Source organism: Dasypus novemcinctus, chromosome 5 (assembly GCF_030445035.2).
Source record: "Dasypus novemcinctus isolate mDasNov1 chromosome 5, mDasNov1.1.hap2, whole genome shotgun sequence".
NCBI classification, from domain to species: Eukaryota; Metazoa; Chordata; class Mammalia; order Cingulata; family Dasypodidae; genus Dasypus; species Dasypus novemcinctus.
In genome coordinates this window covers 154,130,658-154,158,655 of record NC_080677.1, presented here as the reverse complement: position 1 = coordinate 154,158,655, position 27,998 = coordinate 154,130,658, and the positions used below count along the sequence as shown (strand labels likewise).

The 27,998-nt window shown below is 41.8% G+C and overlaps 1 long non-coding RNA gene across 1 annotated transcript; it reads left to right on the top strand.

Moving 5' to 3' along the window:
* The first annotated feature begins 694 nt into the window (after positions 1-694).
* LOC131278567 (uncharacterized) lies at positions 695-3,572 on the top strand. Its single transcript, XR_009185939.2, has 3 exons — positions 695-1,098; positions 1,245-1,389; positions 3,369-3,572. It is a non-coding gene; the product is annotated as an uncharacterized lncRNA (long non-coding RNA).
* The last annotated feature ends 24,426 nt before the right edge of the window (positions 3,573-27,998 follow it).

The following is a 27,998-nucleotide window of genomic DNA, read 5'->3' as shown; positions in this document are numbered from 1 at the left end:
TTGTGTCAGGTCTCTGTGTATGTGGCACCATTCTTGGGCAGGCTGCACTTTCTTTCACGCTGGGTTGCTTTCCTTACAGGGCACATTCCTTGCACGTGGGGCTCCCTTACGCAGGGTACACCCCTGCATGGCATGGCACTCCTTGCACACATCAGCACTATGCATGGGCCAGCTCCACACGGGTCAAGGAGGCCCAGGGTTTGAACCTTGGACCTCCCATGTGGTAGGTGAACACCCTATCCATTGGGCCAAGTCCTCTTCCCTGAACTTTCAAAAAGACATTCCCGAGAGTGGATGTGGCTCAAGCAGTGGTCATCTGCCTCCCACATGGGGGTCCTAGGTTCAGTTCCCAGTACCTCCTAAAGAAGATGAGAAAGTCAGCAAGCTAATGTGAAGGGCTGGTGCAGCTAGCTGATGCAATGAGATGACACAATGAAGAGACATAACAAGGAGACACAACAAGACACACAAAAAGTAGCAGATGTGGCTTAAGCAGATGTGGGTGCCTCTCTCCCACTTGGGAGGTCCCATGTTTGGTTTCCAGCGCTTCCTAAAATAAGGCAAGCAGATACAGAGAGTACATGATGAACACACACAGAGAGCAGACAGCAAGCGCAAACAATGGGGGGGGGGGAGGTAAATAAATAGATAAATAAATCTTAAAAAAAAAAAAAAGACATTCCAGTGAATCCAGCAGGCTGGTGACTCCCCAGTGAATAAAATGGAGGATAACAGGGACCATTAGCCCTGCTTTATCTCTATGTTCAGCTGGGATGCAATAGTGCTTCTGATTTACTCCATTGGCTGGAAGTGTGGGTGAGATTTAGGGGCTTCTACTACTTAACCTTTCTCATCATAATGACCTTTTCTCCATATCTAGAGATAAATATATCTCTAGTATTCATTTAGTGATGAGGGAAATGACTACAAGGTCATTTGACCACAGGGTCTATCAATCTGTTGGACCCATTGTGAGATGACTCTGACCTCTGATCATCATATACCCCATACCAGCAGGAGGACATGCAGCACTTTGGGTCCTTTCATGTGGTGTTTTTAACACCTTTTCATCATCCTTTGACACTCCTCTCTTCAAAGGTGAAGTCAAATTCTCTTCCCCTTAAATGTGGGTGAGACAGAGTGACTTGCTTCTTACAAATAGAATATGGTGAAAATGATGAAAGATAACTCCCAAGGCCCGGTAATCAAAACAATACAGTTCTGTGTGGCTATCTCCCTCTCAGATTGCTCATTCTAGGAGAAACCAACCACCATATTATGGGGACATCCAAGAAGAACCAGGGAAGGCCACGTGGAGAGGAACCAATTTGACAGTCATGGAAACAAGCCACCTTGAAAGTGACTCTCCAGCCCCATCCAAGTCTTCAGGTGAGTGCAGCCCTAGCTGACATCAGACTGCAACCCCCACAAGAGACCCCAACCCAGAGTCAACCAATCGAATCTCTCCCAAATTCCTGACCCACCCTCAGAAATAGTGAGAGATAATAAATGATTGTCATTTTAAGGTGCTAAGTATAGGGGTGATATGTTACCCAACAATAGATAACCAATATACCTGGATTAGGTATTAGCTCATACCCTATGTCCAAAAGTCCTCAAGATATCTGAATGTTCCCCTTTCACTTCTCCTTACCATATTCTGGTGAATGCCTATAGGTTCCTTTGGGGAAGAATTAGAGGAATCTTTACTCTGTATACTTGTTGGCATTGCAGGGTGCTTCCTCAGGGAAACTCATCCTTCTCTTTATTTATTTATTTTCTGTAAGATTTATACCCCCCCCCCCCCCCGTTGTCTGCTTTCTTTGTCCATTCACTGTGTGTTTTTCTGCATCCACTTGCATTGTCAGGTGGCACTGGGAAACTGCATCTCTTTTTTATTGTGTCATCTTGCTGTGTCAGCTCTTCGTGTATGTGGTGCCACTCCTGGGTGGGCTGCACTTTTTTCACGCGAGGCGGCTTTCCTTCTGGTGTGCACTCCTTGTGGGTGGGGCACACCTAGGCAGGGTGCCCCTGTGTGGCACGGCACTGTGCATGGGCCAGCTTGCCACACGGGTCAGGAGGCCCTGGGTATTGAACCCTGGACCCTCCATATGGTAGATGGATGCTCTATCAGTTGAGCCACATCTGCTTCCCTCATCCTCCTCTTTAAATGAGAGTCTCCAAGGGCTCCCATCTGAAAAGTAGATAAGGGATAGTCATTTTCCATGACTGTGGGTGGCAGCAGCCTTTGGCTCAACCACCCATGAGCTTGCTGATTAGTGGAAGTCTAGCAATACCCTCACTGGCTTCCCCAACTAGCTTGTCACTAGAGCTCCGTGGTTTACCCACCACTGCCACAGATCCCTGTGGGTCAAAGCTCCCCAACTCCGTCTTGACTGCTCTCTGGACTGCTGTCATGGATCCCTGTTGAGTGCATTCATGCTAGGGAGCCTGGGTCCATACCAGCCTCTCCCACCACCAGCCCTGGCCTTCAGCGTGGTCATCACTGAGCGTCTCCATGGTCCTGGGCCTCCCTCACTAGCACATTCCTTGTCACTTGAATGAAGGGAGCATCCTCTCAGCACTCCTGGTCTTATAGCATAGGCCCATTCTAACACTTCTCACCTCTCTGAGAATTTTCACCCTTTCCTTGATTCTCTGCCATGGTCATCCCAGCATCTCTACCTTATTTCCTATAGGTCATCCTAGTTTCCAAGCCTCCAGAAGCCATTCCAGCAGGGCCTGAGCATCAGATTCAGGTGCCTCTACCAGGTTGCTAAATTCTGACTTGAAGAAGGCTGATGCTTTGGCAATAAACTCGCCCCTGCCCACCTTACACCCCTGCACCCTCACCATCCACTCCCTGGCCTGTTCTTCCCAGTCCCTGCCTGTAACCTTGGCCAGGTCCTGCCTGCTCAGGCCGTGCTGTGTCATAACCCTAGTTGCTGCCTTGAAGCCATGAGGGAAGGTGGGAGAGAGTGTGGAAAAAACACTCATCATCTTGCAGGGCATCCACTCCCTGATCCCTCTCCTCCAGGAGCAGGAGGACACGAGGCCTGGCGGGCTAGAGCGATCAGGGCAATCCAAGTTACAAGCTCATCTGGCCTCACGGTCCCATCAGGCCTCCTGGTTCTGCTTCTTTGCTGACAGGGCCCAGGACTTTGTGCCTCCCCCTCTGGCTAGGAGGTGAGGGACTCTAAATACTTCCCGAGACACCTTCCACCTTTCACGTTGTGCCCTGGGCGGATAATTGCCTGACCTGAGCCAGTTATTTTCTTTCTTCTGGGTTCTCTATGGCAGTTACAACCACCAACCAACTCCACAATCCCTAAAATTCTTATTGTCCCTCTATCTTACAATCCCTAAAGCCCTTGCACCTGCCAGTCATCCCGCCTCCCGCCGGAACCCCGCTCTGCCGGAACCCCACCTCAATCCTCAGCCATAATGACCTGAGTAAGTGGAACTCTGCGGCTCCTCGGGCATCACCGCCTCTGGCCAGCGAGGGCTCCAACTCCAACACCCAATCCTGAGGCTCTGGCACCCCCTGCCTCCCACCCCACCCGCAATCGGAGACAAAGATCTGAGTGCAAGTGGCTTATTTAGGAGGTAGCCCCAGGAAACACCGACTTGGGGGTGGGGAAGTAAGACAGGGAAGAAAGGAAGGGGCTCAGGGGGTGGGCATGCGCAGCTGTCCACTGCGGGCAACGTGGTCCCTGGGCACTGGCAGGGAGCACGCTTCGGGGGCGACAAGGCTGGGGCCCTGAGCCTCCACTCCGGCCTCCGCCCTCAGTGGAGGGGTGCAGGCGTTCACACTAGGGTGTTGTTGACACAGGCTGGACAATGACAGTGTCTGCGCAGCCAGGGCAGGGACTCGAAGAAGCCAGCGCGGGACAGGCTCTGGGGAAAGGATTTCAACTGAAGAACATTCAAGGTCACGTAGCTGGGAGCGCAGGGCTGGTGAAGGCCAAGGCAGAGCAGTATGGGGACCTCTTGTATTTTCAATGTAACACTAAAAAATAAAAAAATATTGAAAGAAAAAAAGAGAGGAAGGAAGGGAGGGAGGGAGGGAGGGAGGGAGGGAGGGAGGGAGGGAGGGAGGGAAGGGAGGGAGGGAGGGAGGGAAGGAAGGAAGGAAGGGCAGGGCCGTGTCTCGGGCCAAGGACCCAGGGGCCCAGGGTGGGCCTTTGGGTGCGAAGAAGATGCCGGAGAACGCCCCAGGAAATGGGGAAGGGTGTCAGACAGGCTTCTCCCTCTCCTCGCTGTCAGCCTAGGGAGAAGAAGATGGTTACTGATAAATCAGTCTTCCTGAGCAGGCGCCACACTTAACCACATCAGCTGAACATGTGACTTGATTAGAATTTCCATACAACAAAAGCCAGTAGCTGTCCCCACAAATGTTCCTTCCAGGCAATTCACGCAAATATGAATTGCTTCAGTGGGAAAACAACAGAACAACAAAAAATAGCTTAACTCTCTTGGTCATATACCAAACAGCTGATGATTGTGCCTAAGGAGAGGCCATTTCACTTTTCACCAGCTGCATTGATGGGGTTGACCCAGGCTACATTGGCTGGCCTTTTTACCTCAGGGACCTTTTTACCTCAGGGATCTCTCCCAGGCCAGGGAGCTGCCAGGGAAAAACCACCTTCTGCCTGGAGTGAGACACCTGGGAAGCAGGTGCCATGAGTGAAACACCAGAAGGAAGTCAAGGCCAAGTGCAGAGGGCCCCGGTGATCCTGGCTGTCTGTCAGCTTGTCTGTGATTCCTGCTGATGGGGCGATAGAGAAGCACAGCTGTGTGGATGCAAAGGTCACGAGCCCGTGGAGCCCGCCCGGGGCCTGGGTGACAGGGTAGAGGAGAAAGATGCTGGCCTGGACAGCAGCAGCCCCGGATTTAACCTTCGCCCTGCCACTTGACTGCTGTGAGGCTGGGCATAAGTCACTTACTTTCTCTGAGTCAGGTTTCTTCATCTGAAAACTCCGGAGAAGAACAAAGGTCTGAGGAAATTCCAAGATTTTGAACCTGGTTTGCTCTGCACGAGATCATTCTTTCAGGAATTGTCGTTTCTATAAGCAGGGGCATCCTTAGCTCTGCGAAAGCTTTCTTTTCAGCCAGCATCTTTTGCTTACCTGCCCCCTGCCGGTCACTGTATCAGGTCCTGGGGATGGAGATCAGGACGTTCACTTCCTTAAAGGACCCCCACTCTCCAGATCCTAGTACCCAGAGTTGGCAGGATGACATTAACAAGGTGCCTTTCCAAGGTGGGTAACCATGAAAGCTGCCCTTTTCTGGAATTGCCTTCAGAGGCCAGGCTAAGCCACCATGAAAGTTAAGTCCATCGCAGTACGATCATTCCTGCCCTTTGGCCGATTCTATATTACCTAGCTTGATTATCCATCTTGTTCGATAGTCTTAATTCAGAATGATTTGGGGACGTTAAAACCCACCCACAGAGAATTTTCTGAAAATCTTAAAATGTCCTTGGTGTTGTACATTTTTCAAAGTAAGTCCATATGCATTTCCTTTGTTTTACAGCACAACAAAATAAATAGTATTTTATCACCATTTTATGTATGAGATTTTTGTCCCTAGTGAAAATAGTCCAAAGAATACACTACAGACCTGAAATCAGTTCCATCAAAGTCCCCCAATATTTTTTTTTAGAAATGGCAGCATTATTGGGGTAAGTGTTCAGGATGCTAAATTGAGAACTTCACTGGGAAATCACTCACATCAGTGTATGAAACAGGTTTGCTTGACTTGCCTTGCTTTACTCTTACTTATAGATTAACAACCCACATAAAATTGAATTAGAATAGCTCTTTTGGAATAGAATTCTTCCTTTAGTGAAATGGTACATAGAAGCCCAATATGTGCTGTGAAACTTGGGTTGATCTGGTTAAAGCAAGGTAGGGGAGCCTTCTCATCGCTGGCCTCTCCCTGCCCCTACTTTTCCATGTCCGCCTAGTTCACGGAACTCTGCCCCTAGCACAGTTAGAAAATTATCAGCACATCCAAGCAAGTCACAGAAAAATTCATTCTAAAACAGTATGTTTGAGTAGGGGTGGTGGCTGATTGATTCCTGGAGGAAAAAAGGTAGACAATCAATATAGAGAAGCAGTCATAAGTTAATGGGAAAAACGCAACCAATTAAAATAAGATTAATCATCTTTTGAAGATTAATCATATTTACATTCCCGAAACTCAAAAACTATGGATTAAATTTGTTTGAAAATATGCACAAATATTCCCACCCACACTCACAGCTACAGCAGGTGGCATATCAGAGGTGATTTTTGTGATTCACATCCTCAAGTATGGTTTCCATTAAAAACAGCAGCATGCACCTCGTTAGAAATTGTGAAGAGAAGAATCACTTCCTGTTTTCCACACGACTCCTCCAAGGTGGAGAGAGAGGCAGGGGCCGAGGAGCCAGCTGCAGCCCGGAGAGCCCCGGGCCCACGACGGCCCCGTTGGGGTTGGGGTGCCGGTGGGGGAGGGACATTCTAGTTCTTGGAACTTGGCCCAAGAGCAAAGGAACAACTTACTAATTTGTCTGCTGATGGCGGCGCATTGGCCTTCATGATAGCAGATAATAAAATAATACAAGTAAAAGAAGCTGTGGGGGAGCGGATGGAGCCCAGTGGCTGAGCGCCTGCTTCCCTTGTGCAAGGTCCTGGGTTCAATCCCTGGTACCTCCTAAAAAAACAAAATAGCCTAGTATTATGGACCATGGTTAGTAGTACAATTTTAATGTTTTTTCATCCATGGTAACAAAGGGTCCACACTAAGGCAAAGTGTTAACAATGAGGAGAGGTATATGGGAATGCTGTGATTTTTACATGGTTTCTCTGTAAACCTACAACTCTTTTAAAAATTGTTTTTAACTTAAAAAAAAAAAAAGAATGGATGAATCCATTTGAGACAAACCAAGTACCCTAGTTTGGAGGACTTACCCTGAGCCCGGCGTTTAATAGGCATCCTTCATTTGGTCTTCACAGGAGTCCTGCAAGCCAGGTGCTTTCATTCCCGTTTCACAGCCAAGGAGCCTGGGCTTTGGAGAGGCTGAGCAGCCCGTTCAGGTTCCAGGGCCAGCGAGGGCTGGGCTGTGACCCCAGCCGGTCTGCCTGACTGCGCACTCTGTGCTTTGGCCATCAGCCCCGAGACTCTTCCCCGGACCCTGCCATGCGGTGCTCAGGCTGGGAACAGACCCCAAAGCCTTTCTGCTCAGGAGCTGGGAGATGGCTGGGAGGGCGGCCAGGCAGGGTGGTCCCGCGGCCCTGGGGGCCCAGGGTCAGCCCTCTGGCTGCCAGGCCACATCCCTCTGGCCATTTATCCCTTGGCTCTTTTCAGAACCCACTGCTGAACCAAGAGCCACAGAATTTCCTATGAACACATGGGTTTTACCACTTTCTTCCTGCTCTGGGAATTTGGGATACATTTATATGGTTCTTATAAATGCTAAAGATAAAGCAGATTTATCCACTCCCTCCCTTCCTCCAGTTTTTATTCCTCTTAATCACAGAAATAGGTCAGACCCCACCCATTATAGCTGAATATGTGACCATAAAAATCTGAAAAATTCCAATTCATCTTGCCAATGCCCACACAAGTCGAGACTTTACTCGGGGAGTGGAGAATATTCTGCATTCTACTTTTAGGTGAAAAACAAACAAATAAAAAGGAGTAGAAGAAATAGTTAATCAAGTCATTTCTGTTCGGAGCATATAAAAAATAATAATAGCAGCTTCTGGACTTCTGGTCAAAGTAATATTACAGGTTTACTGTCACAATCTTCCCCTCCTCTCCAAGCTTAGCAGATACACATTGTTTCTTCTCCAAGTAAAAAGTACAGAACCACAATTAAAACACAAATGAATGCACACAAGGACTAGAAGTTAAACACAAGCATAGTGGTGAGTGCTGATGCCACAAGCTTGTGGGGGGCAGACCTGGGAATCCAAAACCTTCCATTCCTGGTGGGAACTGGAATGCAGTTTGCTAAGGAACGAAAACTAAGTAGGACAGAGCTATGCTGGCATGAAAACGCATCCCCACCGGGGAAGGAAGCAGGTAAAGGCAGAGCGCCCAGATGGGAGAAGCCACTTGCCACTACCCCCAATATCCCCAAGGAATGGGAGCCCCAAGTCAGGAGTACAAGGCATCTCAGGTAGGCAGGTGGAGGCGACTGCAAAGCTAGGGAGGGTGAAATGAGAGCGAGAGAGAACGAAAGAGAGAGTGAGAGAGTGAGAGAGCGAGCGATCAGAAACAATGTCTAATCAGGTTATGTTACAAACAAAAGTTCTAAAGGACACAGGAAATGTAACATTGAGACAATGTCCCTAAACTCAATCATCAACAGAGAAACTCACTCTCTATGAAATGCATGCAATAGAGGTTTGCAGTTTGATACTATTTATGAATCCCCAAAATGATATTTAATTATGTTTGTAAACTGGTCTGTTCCTCTGGGAGTGATACCCTTTGATTGTATTAGATTCAACTGAGATGGCTTTGATTAAACTGTTAAAATTAAGGGTTTCGATTCGACGACATCATTAGGGTGTGCAGGGTTGAGTCCTTGCCCCCTTGGTAGGCTATATAAACAGAAGCTCAGCCAAGCAAGGAGAAGTAGATACACAGAGAAGATACTCAGAGGATCCTCTGGCCCTGGGAAGAGAGAGAAACCTGATAGTTTACAGCTGACCTTGTGAAGGGACTAGAGCAGCTGAGCCCGGAAAGAAACAGCCCCAGGGAGAGAGATGTGCCTTATGCCAGCCTGCAGCTGAGATCAGAAGCAGCTGGGACCACGGAGCCTTAAGAGGAAAGAGGAAGGCTGGACCCTTGCAGACATTGCCCACCATTTTGTGTCAACATGTGGCAACAGACTTTGGGTGAGAAAGTACCTCTTATGGTACCTTGAGTTGGACTTTCTAGGGCCTTATAACTGTAAGCTTCTACCCCAAATAAATACCCTTTATAAAAGACAAGACATTTCTGGTACTTTGCATCAGCACTCCTTTGGCTGACAAATACAAGAGGCCATCTCAAAAAGAATTTAAAGTGAGTATGTTTAAGCACCTCAAGATATAAATATTACAGCCACGTTCATAAATATTAACAAGACTTTATGAAACAAAAGGAGGACACAGTAAAATAACAGACAGGCATGAAAAACAACCAATTGGAAATCTTGGAAAAGAGAAACACAATCATTGAAAGAGCAGGTTGTCCAGTCTATCCTCAGCCCAGTGCGCTTTCCCCGCAGCCTCGGACACGATGACCACCCACGGCACCACACAGTGGGGAAGTTCATGTTCAGAATGGACTAATGAGCCAAAGATGCTACAATGTCAACCTTGGCCATCAACGAAGCCTCAAATGGGGGGTGGGGAGTGGGCAAGGGGAAGAAAGGGGCAGGGAGGGAGGGAGGAAAGAAGGGGAGGAGGGAGGGGGAGAGAGGAGCGCTGTGACCAGCCTCACTTAACGTCTCTGAAGTGTCATGGCCTTATCTGTACAATGTGGACAATAAGGTCCACTCTAGGATTGAACTGAAGATGATGGACATTTTCCATATAAAGTGTTCTATCCTGGCTGAGGGCAACTTTTGAAGGAAGGAAAGTACATTCACACTTCTTAGCAAAAGAGTGTTTTTGAAATACTTAAAATGATTGTGGTGCCTTACACCCCACTGGCCTTTGTTATCACACTAGCATATTCTCTGGATATTCTGGTTATAAAACTCTACTATAGATAGGTAGTTTCTGATGCCTGTTAAGAGAAGCTTTTTGGGGTGAGCCTATTAAAGCTTCTTTTCTTCTCCTTCCCTGCCTGCCTGTCCATGTCGCTTGAATGAATCAGAATCCCACGGCCGCACTGATGTCTCGTTTGCTCAGTTGACAGGAGAAAAATGTTTCCAAACGACTTAATCCCTTTATTCTCCAGGGCCTTCCTTCTAAGTGCTCCCTCTTGATTCAATAAAAACTTATCTGTATTAATAAGCGTCTTCGTCTACTCTTGCCTAGGAGTTTGTCTGGCTGGTGCATACCCATCAGCTGATAAACGAGATGCCCAAGTCGCCTCTCCCCCACCCCCACCCCGGCGAGCCCACATGCCATTGAGGCCGACTGTGGGGAAGGGCTCGTTTCCACCACACCAGACCCTCTCCCCACAGGAAAAGAGAGAGCCCTGATTAAATAAAACCCAGCAGAATTAGGTTTTCCAGCATAAGCAGACCCAGAAACACCTGTGCCCGAGAGCTGGGGCAGCGTCAGCCACCTCGGGGGAGTGAGGTTAATGGGAGAACTTCCCACGTCCCCAAAGGCCCAAGGTGACCTTGCCCCAGAGCTGAAGGAGCAGCCTTAAAATAAAGAGACAAACTGGATACTTGTTTTCATCTTTCTTTCCAACTTTATAAAAATTAGAAAATCGTCCAAACACCCAAGATATGAGATGTCAACATTTAGCCACATTTACATCAGGCGGGTTGGTCTAAGAAATCGCGTGTCCTAGCTATGACCGAGGCCCTAACCCCAACTCCCCCCACCCCCCTTCCTCCTGGCAAGAGCGACTGTCTTGAAGCTGATAGGCCTGGTTCACGTTTTTAACTACAGAACTATTAGGGGTCTGTAAACCATGTGTCATGTGCTTTAAACCCTACACCGAGTACCCATACCCTTTTGCAACTTGTTTTTCACTCAATATTCTGTATCTGAGATCTCATTCATTATTTTTTGCCACAAACAGTTCTAGGGTGCGTACCAAAGGCACCAGGCACCGTTTTAGGTACCTGGGGGATTACAGTGGGGGAAAAAAAGACAAAACCGCTACCCTCAAAAAGGATAAACAAGTAAAATATATACTATGGTACATACAGAACCCAGTATACATGAAAAATGTATTATGATATGACATTATAGTATTGAGGAAAAGGATCAGGGAGCGTCGGGGGGGGCTGGATGACACCATTTCGGGTGAAGGGCTTTCCGTGTTCTCCGCCACACCCGGAAGACTGGCGGCCCTGCACACTCTTTCTCTCGGCTCCTTGTGGGATTCTCAGTCATCGCCTACACCCAGCTTCAATCTCACGACCCTTATCAGTTCCCCCTAGCGGAATATTCTGATCGCCGCATACCTAGACTTCTAAATTTTGCCTTTCTGCAGGGTATGTGATATTGCTGTTTCAAATTTTATTTCCCTCGTTATTAGTATATAATCCCCATATATTAATTGGCCACTCAGGGTTCTTTTCTGCTTACATCTTTTGCCCATTTTCCAGTGGGGTTGTCTTCATTTTACTCATTGATCTGGTTCCTTTATGTCGTGTGGATTCATCCTCTGTCACTTACTGGAATGGAAGATATAGACTCCCCTTTTTTATTTTGTCTGGTATCTTTTGTGATGCAGGAGTGACAGTAATGCAATAAAAAATAGTAATAATCCTGTCCTTTGTCTGGTGTTTTTTGTTTCTTAAGAATTGCTTCCCTATCCCAAATCATAAAGGCATCCTGCTGGATTCTCTTCTAAAAGTTGTACAGCTTTTCATGTGCCAGCCATGTATCTAGAACTGGATTTCTGTGAAACATGTTATCTACCAAATGGCTCCCTCCACTAGAAAATTGAACGAGCTGGGAAAAGAGGCTGGGATTAACCAGGTGGTAACCAGGAACCAGAGTGGTCGTTTAGAACCATTCCAGAAGCGCTGGAGGAAGTGAGAGGCTGTGCTGTCAGAAAGCAGGAGCCCTGGGCAGGTCGCGGCTGCGGAAATGGACACGGCTGTGGCCCGGATTCCAGGAGCGGCCGGCTGCGGCCAGGGCTGGAGCGAACGCCTCCTCCTCGAAAAGCTGGGGCTGAGCATCAGGGTCAGTCTGGGCATCCCTGAGTCAGTGCAGAAGCTGGCCTCAGTTTCCGCCCCGGGGAAGCAGCATTTCCAGCCTCCCACCAGCATCCTGGAAGTGAAGAGCCCGTGGGCCTTCTTCGGCTGTTTTGTTTTCTTCCTTCTGAGTGTGGGTGTTTCCCGTCCTGGCAGGTCCCTGAGGCTCTGGCCTTGGTTCAGTCCTTTCTGCAGCTGTGCTTCTGGCCTTGCACGGGCATCTACCAGGACTTAAAGACCCCGTGTACTTTTTCCTTGGTTGGGATTCTTTCTCTTTCCTTAGTGTGGTGGATCCCCGAGGGCCCAGCTTGGAAGCTGCCTCCGATTTGCTCAGAAGAATCTTCTGGTCTTAAAACAGCATCTACAGCGACATAAAGAGCATGCTGCCTGCCTGCCTGCCTCCCTCCCTCCCTTCCTCCTCCCCCCCTTCCTCCCTCCCTCCCTTCCTTCCTTCCTGTTTATTTTTTTCTCTCTGTTTTACACTTTGGGTCTGGCAGACCCCTGAGCAGGGATGGTGACCTAGGAGTCAGTCTTGAAAGCAGCAGCCTCTGGCTTCCCATCAGCACAAAACAAGAGACTTGGAAAGACAAAAGACAGTGCATGTCATCATTTTTCCTTTTTCTTTTCTTTTCTTTCTTTTTTTTTTTTTTTTGCGTGAGCGTTTTCTATTTGTTCAGTTTGTTTCTCTTTTTTATTCATTTTTCTTTCTTTCCTTCCTTTTTTTCCCTTTCCTTTTTCTTTCTTTCTTCCCCCCTCCTTCTTCTTAGTCTGGCAGACTGAAGAGCAGGAGGACTAGACTTCCAGAGTGACCAAATATAATACTCAGAATGTCCAGTGTTCAACAAAAAAATTACAAAACATACAAGGAGTCGGGAAAGTATGGCCCAATCACAGAAGCAAGAAGAAATTGATGGAAAATATTCTGGAGAAATCACAGTCTCTGAAATTACTAACCAAAGGTCTTAGAATATCTCTCATGAATAGGAACATAAACAACAGGTAAATAATATATGAACAAAATGAGAATTTCAAAAGTGAGGTAGAAATTATAAAGAACCAAATAGAAATTCTAGAATTCAAAACTACAATAACTGAAGTGAAAAATTCAACAGAACAAATTGGAGGAGCCAGAAGAAAGGATCAGCAAACTTAAAGACAAATAATTGAAACTAAACTGTCCAGGTTAAGGAGAAGAAGAAAAAAGAATGGGGAAAAAAAAAGTAACAGAGCCTCAGGAATCAGTGGAACACCATGAAGTATACCAATAAATGCATCACAGGAGTCCCAGGAGGAGAAGAGAGATAAAGGGTCAGAAAAATATTTGAAGAATTAATGACAGGAAATTTCCAAAATCTGATGAAAGATATGAGTATACAAATCCAAGATGCTCAATGACTGCTGAGCAGGATGAACCCAAACAGATCTCTACCGAGACACATTCTGATCAAACTGTCCAATGCCAAGGACAAAGAAAGAATCTTAAAAACAGCAAGAAAGAAGTGATGTAGCACATACAAGGATTCTTAGTAAGGTTAATATCAGATTTCTCAGTAGAAACCATGGAGGCCAGAAAGTCTTAGGAGAGTATTGGAAGTAAAAAACTGTTACCCAAGAATAATATACCCTATGAAACTGTCCTTCAAAAATGAGGGAGAAATTAAGACATTTGCAGACAAACAAAAACTGAGGGAGTGCATTACTACTAGTTCTGTTTTATAGAAACTGCTAAATGGAGTGTTCTATATTGAAAGAAAAGAACACTCAATGGTATCTTAAAAACTGGGTGAAGATATAAAGATCTCCAGTGTAAATGACAATATGGGTAAATATACATGCCAGTATTATTTCATTTTTTTCACTTGTAATGCTGTCTTTTACTTCTTAGAGGCATAACATGCAAATGCATAAAAACAAGCATAAATCGTTGTTACCCGACCCAATGCATAAAGATGCAGTTTATGACAAGAACAATGTAAAAGAGAGGAATGGAGCTACTGTGCATGTGTAGGCTAGTGTGTGTTTGGAATCAAAACAAGCTAAATTGCAATAGATTTCATAGGCTAAGTGCAATCCCCAAGATAACCATAAAGAAAATACCTTTCAAAAAACCTACACAAAAGAAAAGGAGTGTTCTACTATAGACTTATTGTTATTCTATCAATGGAAGAACTTGTATCATTGATATAAAGGCAGTGGCCACCAGTGGCTCAGAGAGGAGGAAGAGCATAAAATAGGTATAATACAGGGGCATTCTTTTGGACATTGGAATTGTCCTGCATGATGTTGCAATGACAGATACAGGTTATTACATATTTTGTCATAACTTACAAAATTGCACAGGACAGAGTATAATGTAAACTATAATCCACAGTTAGTGGCAATGCTTCAATATGTGTCCATCAACTATAACAACTGTACCACACTAATGAAGGATGATATTAATGTGGGACAGCGGAGGGGGGGGTAGTGAGGAAGTGGGGCATATAGGAATTCCCTATATTTTTTATATAATATTTATGTAATCTAAAGTTTCTTTAAAATAAATAAGCATGCATTTTAGATTTTGATAATAAACAATGCAATGTTTTCACAGTTAGAAAAAAAAAAGGTGATTAAAAAACCCTTAGTATAAAAGATAATCTAAACAAAGAGGAAAATAGAAACAAAATGGGTATATGACTTCTAAAAAACTAGCAAAATGGCAGCAGTAAATCTTGCCTTTGCAGTAATTTCCTTAAATATAAAAGGATTAAACTCTCCAAACAAAAGTCAGAGATTGACAGAATGGATAAGGAAACATGACCCAACTCTATACTGTTTACAAGATGCCTGTTATAGATTCATAGAAACGTTGAAAGTGAAAGGAGAGGAACAAATATTTCATGCAAATAGTAATCCAGAGAGAGAAGGGGTGGCTATACTAATATCAGAAAAAAATAGACTAAGTTAAAAACTGTTAATAAGAGACAAAAATGACATAATATATCAACAAAAATGTCAATTCTCTAAGAATATTTCATACTTATAAACATATATGCACCTAACAGCAGAAAAAAAGATATGAAGCAAATACTGACAGAATTTAAGGGAACAATATACAGTTCTACAGTAATAGTTTGAGATTTCAGTACATCACTTTCAGTAGAGGATAGATCATCTAAACAGAAGATAAGTGAGAAAGATTTGAACAACACAATAAACCAACTAGATCCAATTAATACATATAGAATACTTCATCCAACAAGAGTGAAACACACATTCTTTTCAATTGTACACAGATAATTTTCTAAGATTGATCATATGTTAGCGTACAAGAGAAGTCTAAATAAATTTTTAAATATTGAAATCTTAAACAGTAACCTCTCTGACTACAATGGAATGAAGCTATAAATAACAGAAGAAAAACTGAAAATGTTAAAAATATGTGGAAGTTAAACAGCACACTCTTAAATGACCAATGAGTTAAAGAAGAAATTACAAGAGAAACTAGAAAATTCTTAAAGACAAATGGAAACAAAGACACAACATACCAAAACATATAGGATGCAGTGAAGGAGGTGCTCAGAAAAAAATTTATAGCTGTGAATACCTAGACTGAAAGATCTCAAATTAATAAGATAACTTGACATCTTAAGGAACTAGAAAAAGAAGAGTAAAGTAAACCCAAATTTAGCAAAAGTAAGGAAATAATTAAGATTAACGATAAATGAAATATATATTAGAAAAGCAATTGAGAAAAATAAAACAGTAAGTTGGTTCTTTGAAAAAATCAATAAAATTGACACTTTTAGCTAGACTGAAAAAGAAAAAAAGATGCAAATAACTAAAATCAGAAAGGAAAATGGTAATCTCACTATTGATCTTACAGAATTAAAAAGGACTAAAAGAGAATATAATGAACAATTGTATGCTAACAAACTAAATAATCTAGAACAAATGGAAAAATTCCTAGAAATATAGCAATTACCTAAATTGAGCCCATAAGAAATAGAAAACACCAACAAACCTATAACAAGTACAAACTTTGAATCAATAATTAAAAATCTTACATCAGAGCAAAGTCCAGGACTAGATGGCTTCACTATTACTTCTACCAAACATGTAAAGAAGAATTAGCTACCAATCCTTCTCAAACTCTTCCATATAATTCAAGAGGTAAGGACTCTCATATCAAGGCCTGGTAAAGACATCACAAGAAAAGAAAATCGTAGACCAATTTCCTTTATGAAAATAGATGCAAAAATCCTCAACAAAATACAAAGCAAACTGAATCTAATGGCATATTAAAATTATTATACACCATGACCAAGTGGGATTCATCCCAAGAATGCAAGGGTGGTTCAACAGATGAAAATCAATGTAATAAACTACATGAGAAGAATGAAGGGGGGCAACCATGTGATGATCTCCATAGATAAAAAAAATTTTTTTTAAACAAAATCTAGCACCTTTTCTTCATGAAAATACTCAGAAAAGTAGGGATAGAAGGGAAACTTCTAAATAAGACAAAGGCCATTTTGGGGATTGAATCATGTACCCCAAGAAGGGCCTGTTCGGGACTCAACTCATGGTTTTGTGGGTGGGATCCCATTTGTAAATAGGATCTTCGAAGATGTTACTATTGGTTAAGATGTGGCCACAGTGAATGAGAGTGGGCCTTAATCCAAGATGACTGAAGTCCTTACAAGCAAAGGAAATTGGACACAGAAGTCACAGGGAGTAGCCAGAGACTGGAAGACAATTGAATCAGGAAGAGAAGGGAGAAGAGGCCACCATGTACATTGCCACATAGTGGGAAAGTCAAGGAACCCCAAGGATCATGGGCAGCCAGCACAAGAATGCCACAGTCCTTAAAGAAAGCATCATCTTGCTGATGCCTCCATTTTGGATTTTTGCTAGCCTCAAAACCCTGAGCTAATTCATTCCTATTGCTTAATCTGATCCATTGTATGATATTTTTTCTAGCAGCTAGAAGACTAAAACACCATTTATGTTCTTTATCCCCCTAAGATCAGGAAGAAGACAAGATGCCTTCTCTCACCATTGCTATTCAATATTGTATTAGCAGTTTTGCCAGAGCAATTAAGCTAGAAAAGGGTATTTAAATTGGAAAGGGAGAAGTAAAACTACCTTTATTTGCAGACAAAATGATCTTATATATAAAAAACCCAAAGGAACACACAAACTATTAGAGCTAATAAATGAATTCAGCAAAGTGGTAGGGTACAAAATCAACACTCAAAAAAGAATATTGTTCTCCTATTCAGCAGCAATGAACAATCAGAAGAGGAAATTAACAATTCCATTTACAATAACATCCAAAAGAATAGAATAGCTAGGAATAAGTTTAACTAAAGATTCAAAAGACCTTTTCACTGAAAACTACAAAACCTTACTGAAAGAAATTAAAGAGGACCTAAATAAATGGCAAGACATCCCAGGTTTATGAATTGGGAGAGTTAACATTGCTAATATGTTGTATTAGTCAGCCAAAGGAGTGCCAATGCAAAGTACCAGAAATCTGTTGGCTTTTATAAAGCTTATAGTTATAAGGCCCTAAAGAGTCCAACTCAAGGCTGCTTTCTCACCAACGTCGGCTGCCATGTGTTGAAGCAAGATGACAATCTCAGCCCGGTCTCTCCTTCCTTCCTCCACTTACGGTTTCCTGGGCCCAGCTTCCTCTAATCTCAGATGCAGACTGGCATACGGCTTATCTTTCAGGGCTTCCTACATCATTCTGGTGTGGGGCTCATTTCTTTCCAGGACTTCTCAGCTGCTCCACTGCTCTGTTCTCTTCAGCTGCAAGCTATTAGGCGATTGGCTCATCTCTCTCTGGGGCCCCAGGATCAAACATGACAGAGTTATCTCCTCTTCTGTGTCTTCTTCCATGGGTCTTCTTGAGTGAGTGTCCATTTATATAGGCCAAAGGGAGCAGAGATTCAATCTGAGTCATGCCCTACTGATGTGGCCCAATCAAAGCCCTAATCTTAACTGGTGATTTAATCAAACATGTCGGCTGAATCTAATGCATTCAAAAGGTTTCACACCCAGAGGAAGAGATTAGTTTACAGACATCTTTTTGGGGGGGGGGGGAATTCATAAATAATTTCAAACTTCCACATATGTCAATATTACCCAAAGCAATATACAAATACAATGTACTCTCTATTAAAATTCCAGCAGACTTTTTTACAGAAATGGAAAAACCAACCCTTTAATTTATAAGGAACTTCAAGGGACTCCAAATATACAAAACAATCTTGGAAACAAAGTATAGATTGAAGGACTAAAACTTCCTAATTTCCAATTGTATTACAATGCAGCAGTAATCCAAAGAGTGTGGCACTGGTACAAAGATAGACAAATAGATCAGTGGAACAGAATTGAAAATCTAGTAATAGACCAGCATCTATGACCAATTTGTTTTTGACAAGAATGTGAAGTCCATGCAGTAGGGAAAAAAGAGTCTCTTCAACAAATGGTGTTGGAAAAACAAGATATCTACATATAGAAGAATGAACTTAGACACCTTCCTCAATTCAAAATGGATCAAGGACGTAAATATAGGAGCTAAAACTATTTTAAAAATCTGAAAAGATAGCATAAAGGCAAATATTCATGTTCTGGGATTTAGCAATGGATTCTTAGCTATGACATCAAAATCATGTTCAACAAAAGAAACAAGGGAAATTCGATTTCATCAAAATTAGAAACTTTTGTGCTTAGAAGGAAATTATCAAGTGAAAAGACAACTTATAGAATGGGAGAAAATAATTTCAAACCATATATTAGATAAGACTTTAATATCCAGAATATATAAAGAATCTGTACAATGCAACAACAAAAAGACAAGCAACCCAATTTAAAAATGGACAAAGGACACTTCTCCAAAGAAGATATGTAAATGGCCAATAAGCACATGAAAAGATGATCAAGGTCATTAACTATTGGGAAAATGCAAATTAAACCACAATGAGACACCATTTTACACTCTGAAGGATGGCTATTATTAAAACACAAAAAAAAGGGAAGATAACAAATGTGATGACACTCATAAATTGACCTAGATTTGTTAAGGTACAATATTGAGCCTTTCTGTCCATCCAGGAACGTATCTTTTCATTTATTTAGGTCTTGTTGTGACATCCTTGTATAAACTTCATATTTTTTAAATAAAGACAACCACATTTTTGTCACAATATAATAACCTATTGTTATTTTTATTGCTATAGAAAATGATGTTTTAAATTCTATTCACTAATAGTTTATTGCTGATATACAAAAACTATTATGTTTTATACATTGGTTTTCTGTCTAGTAACCTTGATGAATGCTCTTACTAGTTTATCTGCAGTTTAGTTACTCTAATAGTTTATTTGCAGATAAACATATTATCTTAAAATATGAGTAGTTAGGATTTTTTATTTTCCAATCATCATAGTTCTTTTTCTTTTTTTTTTATACTAGCAAACTATTGTTTAATTTAACTTGCAAAAAAGTGATTATTCTGACAAACATATATAGGGGACAGAGAGTTTTCAAAGTCCTTCTAGATTGCATGGAGGAATTAATTTTTTCACATTTTTATGGAGATATGAAATACATAAATTATAACATGCATGTACAGCTAAGTGACTGTATCCACAGAAACAGCACTTATATCAAACTATGGAATATCTCCACCATCCCAAGTAAATTCTTTTTTTAAAATAATATTTACTTTATTTTTTATTTTTTTATTACATTCCAAAAATATGAGGTCCCCATATACCACCCCACCCCCCTCACCCCACTCCTCCCCCCTTAGCAACGCTCTCCTCCATCATCATGAGACATTCATTGCATTTGGTCAATACATCTCTGAGCACCACTGCACCTCATGGTCAGTGGTCCACATCATAGCCCACACTCTCCCACATTCCATCCAGTGGGCCATGGGAGGACATACAATGTCCAGTAACTGTCCCTGCAGCATCACCCAGGACAACTCCAAGTCCTGAAAACACCCCCACATCACATCTCTTCCTCCCACTCCCTACCCCCAGCAGCCACCATGGCCACTTTCTCCGCACCAATGCCACCTTTTCTTCGATTACTAATCACGATAGTTCATGAATAGAATATCAGTAGGTCCACTCTAATCCCTATTCTATTCCTCCATCCTGTGGACCTTGGAATGGTTGTGTCCACTCCACATCTATACCAAGAGGGGGCTTAGATTCCACATGTATGCTGGATGGAATCCTCCTACTTTCAGTTGTAGGCACTCTTGGCTCCATGGTGTGGTGGTTGACCTTCTTCAACTCCATGTTGGCTGACTGGGGTAAGTCCAATAAACTAGAGTGTAGGAGCTGAAGTCTGTTGAGGCTCAGGGCCTGGCTATCATATGGTTTGTCCAGAAATTCAGATCCTCTGGGTATGTATTAAACCCCAGCACCAACTACAGTTCTGGTAAACATAACAGGAGAGGCTTGTGAAAAAAGATCACATCTGAGTCCAGCTCCATCACACAGAAACACAAACTCCAAAGAAGGGCCAACTGACATGGCACTGAACTCCATCTACCATGACCATAGAATCTGTGGGTCTCTGTAGCCCTCAGAAGAACCAATACCCGGGGTTGTATCTACGTTATCTGTCTCTGGGACTCTGCTGAGGTGTGCATAAGGGTGACCCCTCTGATAACCTCCCGGCTCTTTTTTGGAGATTCATAGCCATAAAAACTCATTTTTCCTTTCCATTTCCCCCTTGATTCAGATCAAAAAGCATTTTTAACTCCTGGTATTATATGTAGACTGAGATATTCTGCTGGTCCAAGTTGACCCTTGTATTCAAGGTCATTTTCTAGTTACATCATCAGCTGGTACTTGGTAGTAATCCCTCAGCACCAGGGAGGCTTATCCCTGGGAATCATGTCCCATGCTGGGGGGAAGGCAACGCATTTACATGCTGAGTTTGGCTTCGAGACAGGCCACATTTGAGCAACATGGAGGCTCTCAGGAGGTTACTCTTAGGCACCCTGCAGCTCTAGGCCTTGTTCTTATTTCAGGTGCACAGGCCCACAAACATAGTCATTAGTATCAAGGGCTCATTGTTGGACCTCCCTTATTTTTGGTCTTTGCCGTTGCACTTGGGGGATTGTTGCTGTTCTTTAGGGGCTGTGATAGAGCTCCCCTGGCCAGGAACTCAGCACTCCCTCAGTTATTGTTTTTAATTGTATCCACTATGAAAATATCCAAACATTTTATGTACCCTGGATATATGCCCTATAGAACTCCCTGCCAACCATGTGCCCCCTGTCAATAACATCCCACACACAGTACTCCTCTGCTGCCATTGTTGAACCTCTCTGTGATCCAAAACTTCCTGGAAAGTGAAGCTAAATATATTGCCAGGTTCCCTTATTAGTAAAATGGAATATAGCAATGAGTTTAGAGATGAGATATAGAATACATATTAATTTGGAAAAACTAAGATAAAAATAAATTGGGGTATCAAAAAATTTAAAAATCAAAAGCTTTGTTTTTGATGTTTTGCCTTCCATCACTGCAATAGTTCTTTTTCTTGTCTTATCGATAAAGCATTGAGACTAATATTAAATAGAAGTTGTGATAGCAGACATCCCTATCTTGGCACTGATATTTTTTAAAAATGTGCTTCCAATGTTTTACTAGGAAATGTAATATTTACTGAAGGTTTGGGGTAGGTTACTGGGTAGAGGAACTTTTATTCTTAGTTTGCTAAGAATTTCCATAATGAATGGTTGTTGAATTGCATGAAATTGATTTTCTGCATCTATTAAAATAATAACATTATCTTCTCTTTTAATTTGTTCATGTGATGGTATTCTGGGAATACCCTAATTTACCAATAATGTATTTTGCATATTGCTGAATTTCTTTAGCTAGTATTTTATTTAGACTTTTCTATCAATATTTGTGAGATTGGTATGAAAGTTATACTAACCTCATTATATGAGTAGGAGGAGATTGTTCCCTTTTTCCCCCTGTACTCTGAAAAATTGGTATAAGATAGAAAATATCTATCCCTTAAAGTGTTGGTAGAGGGAAGCCAACTTGGCCCAATGGATAGGGCTTCCGCCTACCACATGGGAGGCCCGTGGTTCAAACCCCAGGCCTCCTTGACCTGTGTGGAGCTGGCCCATGCACAGTGCTGATGCACGCAAGGAGTGCCCTGCCACGCAGGGGTGTCCCCTGCATAGAGGAGCCCCACGTGCAGGGAGTGTGCCCCGTTAGAAGAGTCACCCAGTGCAAAAGAGGGTGCAGCCTGCCCAAGAATGGCACTGCACACATGAAGAACTGACACAGCAGGATGATGCAGCAAAAAGAAACATGGATTCCCAGTGCCGCTGATAAGGATAGAAGTGGTCACAGAAGAACACACAGTGAATCAACACAGAGAGCAGAAGACTGGGGGAAGGGAGAGAAATAAAAAAATAATAAATCTTTAAAAAAATAAATAAAGTGTTGGTAGAACTCAATGCATTTTGTATGAATATAAAACAGGAAATTATTACCTTCTAATTTTATTTATTTATGGATTGTAGATCTATTAAGGTTTTCTACCTCTAGTGAGTCAGTTTTTGTAAGCTATATTTTTCTAGGGAATTGTCTATTTAATCTTTTTTTTTTTAAGATGTATTTTATTTATTTCTCTCTCCTTCTGCCCCCACCCCCCGCCCCAGTTGTCTGTCCATTTGCTGCGTGTTCTTCTTTTTTGTCTGCTTCTGTTGTTGTCAGTGGCATGGGAATCTATGTTTCTTTTTTGTTGCATTATCTTGTTGTGTCAGCTCTCCATGTGTGTGGCACCATTCCTGGGCAGGCTGCACTTTATTTCATGCTGGGCGGCTCTCCTTAGAGGGCACACTCCCTGCACGTGGGGCTCCCCTACGCAGGGGACACCCCTGAGTGGCAGGGCACTCCTTGTGCGCATCAGCACTGCATATGGGCCAGCTCCACAGGGGTCAAGGAGGCCCGGGTTTTGAACTGCGGACCTCCCATGTGGTAGATGGATGCCCTATCCACTAGGCCAAGTCCACTTCCCTATTTAATCTTAATTTCAATATTTTGTTCATAGTATTCACTTAAGATTTCTAAAATATCAACCAACTATATAATAAGTCTCATTTCCTTCCCTAGTTCAATCTTGCTAGAGATTTATTTATTTTATTAGTCTTTTCAAAGACTCAACAGTTGGATTTATTAATGTTTTGAATTCTTTGTTTTCTATCTTATTAGCTTCTATTCTCATCTTGATTATTTCCTTTCTTATACTTTCTTTCAGTTTACTCTGTTCTTTCTATTCCTTCATTTCTATCATATTCACTTAAAGCTATAGATTTAAATTTTTTATTTATTTTTAATTGCACTAAAAACACATAGCATATAAATCATTGTAACCATTTTAAATGGAGCATTCTTTCATATTAGTGCACTGACAATACTGTGTAACTTTTTACCACTACTTACAGATTTCTTATTTCCACTCAACATGACATCATCAGGGTTCATCCATGTTGTAGCATGTACCAGCACTTCATTTTTTTATGGCTGAATAAGATTCTATCAAATGGATACACCCAGATTTTATTTATCTATTCATCTGTTGATGGACACAGGTTGATTCCACCTTTTGGCTACTGTGTATAATGTTGTAATTAACTGATGTACAAATATTTGTCTGAGTTCCTGCTGTCAGTTCTTTTGAGTATATACCTGGATGTGGAATTAACAAATCATATGGGGAAGCAGACTAGGCCCAGTGGATAGGGCATCCATCTACCACATGGGAGGTCCACAGTTCAAACCCCGGGCCTCTTTGACCTGTGTGGAGCTGGCCCACGTGCAGTGCTGATGCGCGTGAGGAGTGCCCTGCCACACAGGGGTGTCCCCCGCGTAGGAAACCCCCACGCACAAGGAGTGCACCCCTTAAGGAGAGCTACCCAGCACGAAAAGTTCAGCCTGCCCAAGAACGGCGCCACACACACGGAGAGCTGACACAACAAGATGATGCAACAAAAAGAAACACAGATTTCCATGCCGCTGACAAAAACAGAAGTGGACAAAAACAAGAACAGGCAACAAATGGACACAGAGAACAGACAGCTGGGGTGTAGGAGGAGGAAGGGGAGAGAAATAAATTTAAAAAAATAAGAATAAAAATAAAATCTTAAAAAACAAATCATATGGTAATTCTATTTTTAATTTTCTGAGGAACCACTAGACCGTTTTCCACAGTGGCTGCACTATTTTACATTTTCACCAACAATGTACAAGAGTTCCAATTTGTCAAAAATCAACTGACTATACATTTGCAGATTTAACTCTGGACTCTCAATTCTATTCCATTGGTCCATATGTCTGTCCTTATGCCAGTGCCACACTTTTAATTACTATAGCTTTGCTATAAGCGTTGAAATCAGGACAAGTGAGCCCTCTAACTTTATTCTTCTTTTTCAAGGTTGTTTTGGCTATTCAGGTCTCCTTACAATTCCATATGAATTTAAGGACCAACTTTTCCATTTCTGCAAAAAAAGGCTACTAGAATTTTAATAGGGTTGTATTGACTTTTAGACTGCTTTAGGCAGAATTGACATCTTAACTATATTATGTCGTCCAATCCTTGAACATGGGGTGTCTTTCCATTCATTTAGGTCATTTTAATTTATTTCAGTAATTTTTTGTAGTTTTCAGTGCACAGGTCTGCCACCTTGGTTAAATTTATTTCTAGGTATTTTGTTCTTTTAGATGCTATTTTATGTGGAATTTTAAAATTTCCTTTTCAGATTGTTCATTAACCCAACTGATTTCTGCATGTTTATCTTACATGCTGCAACTATTAGTTTGTTAGTTCTAGTAGCTTTCTTGTGGATTCTTTGGGATTTTCTATACATAGGGTCATGTCATCTGCAGATAGAGATAATTTAACTTCTTCCTTTCTGATTTGAATTTTCTTTCTCTTGCCTGATTCCTCTGGTTAGAAATTCCAGTACAATGTTCAGTAAAAGTGATGAGAGTGGGCATCCTTGTCATGTTCCTGATCTAGGGGGAAAGCTTTCAATCTTTGCTGTGGGTTTTTCATAACTCCCTTTATCATGTTGAGAATGTTCCCTTCTATTTCTAGTTTTCTGAGTGCTTTTATCATGAAAGGGTGTTTGATTTTTCCAAATGCCTTTTGTGCCTCAATTGAAATGGTCGTGTGTTTTTCCCCCTTCATTCTATTTATGTGTTCTATACTTTGATTGATTTTCTTATGTTGACCCATCCTTGCAATCCTGGAATAAATTCCCCTTGTTAAGAGTGTACAAATCCCTTTAATATACCGCTGGATTTGATTTGCCAGTATTTTGTTGAGGACTTTTTCCATCTATACTTATAAGGGTATTGGTCTGTAATTTTTTTTTTCCTGTGTTGTCTGGTTTTGGTATCAGGGTAATACTGGTCTCATAAAATGACTTAGGAGATAGTCCTTCCTCTTATATTCTTTGGAATGACTTGAGAAGGATTGGTGTTAAATCTTTTTTAAATGTGTGATAGAATTCAGCAGTGAAATCATCTGGTCCTGGACCAGATTTTAAAAATTAAAAAAAAAAAATTTTTTTTAAGATACTTAGATTATACAAATGCCACATAAAAAATATAGGGAATTCCCATATGCCTGCTCCCCACACCTCCCACATTTTCACACATTAGCAACATCCTTCATTAGTGAGGCACATTCATTGCTGTTGCACATTTTGGAGCATTGTCATTAAACATGGATTAAAGCTTACATTGTAGTTTACACTCTCTCCCACATAATTCTGTAGGTTATGGCAAGATTTATAATGGCATGTATCTGTCATTGCAATGTCATTCAGAACAATTCCCAAATCCCAAAAATGCCCCTGTATTACACCTGTTTTTCCCTCTCCCTACCCTTAGAACCTCCAGTGTCCACTACCTCCACATCAATGATATAATTTCTTCCATTGCAAGAATCACACTAAGTCTATAGTAGAATACCAGTAAGTCTACTTTAGTCCATAGTTCATTCCCCAGTCCTGATGATTCTGGGATGGTGATGTCCACTCCACCTCTAATTGAGAGGGGGCTGCCATCCAATGGGACCAATGGATGGGATTCTCTTGCTTGCAGTTGTAGACTCTTGTGGTTCCTTGGTATGTTAGTTATCCATCATCACCTCAGGTTTTTGATTACTGATTCAATCTCTTTACTTGTTTTAGATCTGTTGAGATTTTCTATTTCTATTTCTTTTTGTTTCAGATTGGGCAATTTGTATGTTTCTAAGAATATATCCATTTCATCTAGGTTTTCTGATTTATTAGCATAAAATTGTTCATAGCACACTCATAATCCTTCGCATTTCTATAAGGTCAGTAGTAATGTGACTACTTACATTCCTGATTTTAATTACTTTTGTCCTCTTTCTCTTTTTCTTTGTCATTCTGGCTAAAGGTTTGTTGATTTTTTTTTAAGTCAACTTTTGGGTTTGGTGATTCTATTGTGGGTTTTCTTTTGTTTTTGTTTTTTAAAGCTTATTTTTATTTATTTCTCTCCCTTCCCCGCCCCCCCCCCCCCACCACCATTGTCTGCTCTCTGTGTCCACTTGCTGTGTGTTATTCTGCATCCACTTGCATTGTCAGGCAGCACCAGGAAACTGCTTCTATTTTTTTTGTTGTTGCGTCATCTTGCTGTACCACCTCTCTGTGTGTGAGGCTCCACTTCTGGGTGGGCTGTGCTTTTTTAACACAGGCCACTCTCCTTGTGGGGTGCACTCCTTGTGCATGGGTCTCCCCTACGCAGAGGTGCCCCTGCGTGGCATGGCACTCCTTGCATGTGGCAGCACTGCATGTGGGGCCAGCTCACCACATGGGTCAGGAGGCCCTGGGTATTGAACCCTGGACCCTCCATATGGTAAGCAGATGCTCTATCAGTTGAGCCATGTCCATTTCTCTCCCTATTATTTTTATATTCTTTATTTCCTTTATTTCAGCTCTAATATTTACTATTTCCTTCCTCCTACTAACTTCGGGTTTTGTTTGATTTTCTTGTTCTATTTTCTTTAAGTTTGAAGTTAGGTCATCAATTTGTGTTCATTCTTTTTTAATGTGGGCATTGAGAGCTATAAATTTCCTTCTGAGCACTGCCTTTTTGTTTTTATTTCTCTCAAGATATTCCTAATTTCCATTGTGTTTTCTTCTTTGACTCACTGGTTGTTTAATAGTATGTTTAATTTCCACATATTTGTAAATTTTCCAGTTTTCCTTCTGTTATTGGCTTCTAGCTTTATTCCCTTGTGGTCTGAGAAGATATTGTGTATTATTTCAATATTTTTACATTTATTAAGATTTGATTTGTGACCTAACATACAGTCTATCCTGGAAAATGTTCCACTTGCACTTGAGAAGAATGTGTATTATGCTATTGTTGGGTGGAGTGTTCTATATTTATTCTTAAGGTTTAACTGGTTAATAGTGGTTTTCAAGTTCTCTATTTCCTCATTGATCTTCTGCTTAGATGTTCTATTATTGAGAATGGTGTATTGATAGCTCCAAATATTATTGTAGAATTATCTATTTCTCCCTTCAAGTCTGAAGATTTTTGCTTCATTTACTTTGGGGCTTTGTTGCGAGATGCATGTATGTTTATAGTTATTTATATTCTTTTTAGATTGAACCTTTTACCAATATATAATATCCTTCTTTATCTTGTAATCTATTTTGACTTAAAATCTATTTTTTCTGACAGTGATATAGCCACTCCAGGTCTCTTTTGATTGCTGTTTGCATGGGATATCTTTTTCCATCCTTTCACTTTCAACGTTTTTGTGTCATTGTACCTAAAGCAAGTCTCTTGTAGACAGCATATAGGTGGATCATGCCCTTTGATACAATCTGCCAATCTTTACCTTTTAGTCGGGGAGTTTAATATATTGACATTTAATGTAATAATTGAGAAGAATAAATTCGCTTCTCCCATTTAACTGTTTCTTTTTCCTGTATATCTTGCATGGTTTTTGTTATGCAATTACTCCATAACTACCTTTTTTGTGTGTATTTAGTTGTTTTTGTAGTGTGACCATTTTGATTCACTGCTTCTTTAAT